This window comes from Melitaea cinxia, chromosome 13 (assembly GCF_905220565.1).
Source record: "Melitaea cinxia chromosome 13, ilMelCinx1.1, whole genome shotgun sequence".
Classification (NCBI taxonomy): domain Eukaryota; kingdom Metazoa; phylum Arthropoda; class Insecta; order Lepidoptera; family Nymphalidae; genus Melitaea; species Melitaea cinxia.
In genome coordinates this window covers 6,217,641-6,219,430 of record NC_059406.1, presented here as the reverse complement: position 1 = coordinate 6,219,430, position 1,790 = coordinate 6,217,641, and positions in this window count along the sequence as shown.

Below are 1,790 nucleotides of genomic sequence, written 5' to 3'. Positions count from 1 at the left end.
TTGTTTCTCCTAAAATCAGAAGTGGGATTGCTCCTTACGACACCACTTCATAAGCAAACAGCCGTTAATTTGGAATCGTCATGCCGCATTCACGATCGTGCGGTTCGTGTTCACATAGTCGATCAGGTAGGACTCCTAGCCGTGAAAATAGGCAGTCCCGCGGTAAATCTATAAGGAACGAACAAACGCGCAATAGGCCGTCACGGGTAAATCGCCGTCGTCATAGATCGCGAAGTGAATCTGACGATGAAAGGTTATCCCAGGTGTGTGCAATCGTCGCGAGTGGGCGCCGTGTCAACTTAATGAACGTTCCCTGCGACCACGCAGGCTGTGTTCGGAGAATCGCGAACGGTTATCACGCAGTAGCAGTGAGTATTCGTTACTTTCTGGTAGATCTCGTTTGCGCAGATGTAGTAGTTCGAATAATCGTACGATAGATGCGATTATGACTCGTCTGTCTGCTATCGAGCAATCGACAATCAACTCATTACGAAATTTGTTACAAACTGACGTACGAAACTGGTAACGTACTTGTAGTGGAGAACAATGCGTCCACGATGGCCGCAGAGTTTTGTCTCAAATTTATACAGCTCTGCACAATTTTAGAGCGTTTTATAGTGAAGTAGACGTGAAGTAGACGTGAAGTAGACGTGAAGTAGACGTGTTATAGAAAAGATTTAGAGGGCTTATCGCGAGTCGCTAATTGTTTTAAGGGCGATGCCAAAATTTGATTAAACGAGAGGACCAGTAATGATCGTTCGTCGTTTAATTTCTGTCGCGAGTTTAGGTCGTGTGGGTAGTTGTTTACGGGATGAAGCGCAGTCGTGGTTAAATGATTGTGTGATGCAGGATAGAACGTGAAGCAGCTTTAAGTCGAGTATCTTTTTAGAAACAGGTAGAATATCTTGGTTGATTAATTTACCAAGGTCAGGTGAGGCCGAGCTTTAGTAAAATTGAGGCACTTATTCAGTCACCGAAGCCTACCAATGCAAGACAGGTTAACCAATTTCTAGGTCTTACAGGCTATATCTGTATTGCCAAGTTATTAAGAAACGGCGAATCTTTGCTGTAGAGGACCTTGTCTTTGTGATTAAAATCTAGCAAGCACTTACAGTGTGCTTAGCGCACTCCCGCATAACCGATACGAGTTGAAGTTGCTGGCAGGCTCCTATGGTAAGACGATACGAGCAGCCTCTGAACACATGGTTCAGTGGCTCGGCGAGTGGACGCCGGACACGGTCTTCGTATTCTTCGATAGCGGTTGGTATACACCGCCATGGTAGCAGTACGGGTAAGCAAGCGTGAAGCCTCTGCTATCAATATCATTACAGCCTATACAGTCCACTGCTGGACATGGGCCTCCACAAGTTTTCGCCAAGCGTGGCGTGAACTCGTGTGTTTTGCCCGTGGTGGCCACGCTGGCTGGGTTCGTGGCCGCGAAGCTGGCTTTGTTACGCCGGGGGCGCTGCTGCCCATCTTCGGCCTGTGTATTTCGGGGCCAGCGGTTGGGTGGTTGTCCTGCCGCCGGTCGGCTTTTTGGGTTCCATGGTGGTGGCGGAACTGTGTTGTCCCTTGGACGCCTCTTACGACACCCGCGGGAAGAGAGGCGGTGGCTATGTTCCTTAGTACCGTAGCCACACAGTACTATATTTACACTGCTATATTTTTCATGAATTAGCAAGCTAACCAATTGCCGTATTTTACAGCAATGTACATGAATAGTGTGGTATGTGAGATGCCTTTACGTGTGGTCACGCGTGTCGGCGTAGTCATGCGTGTGGTGGCTCCGT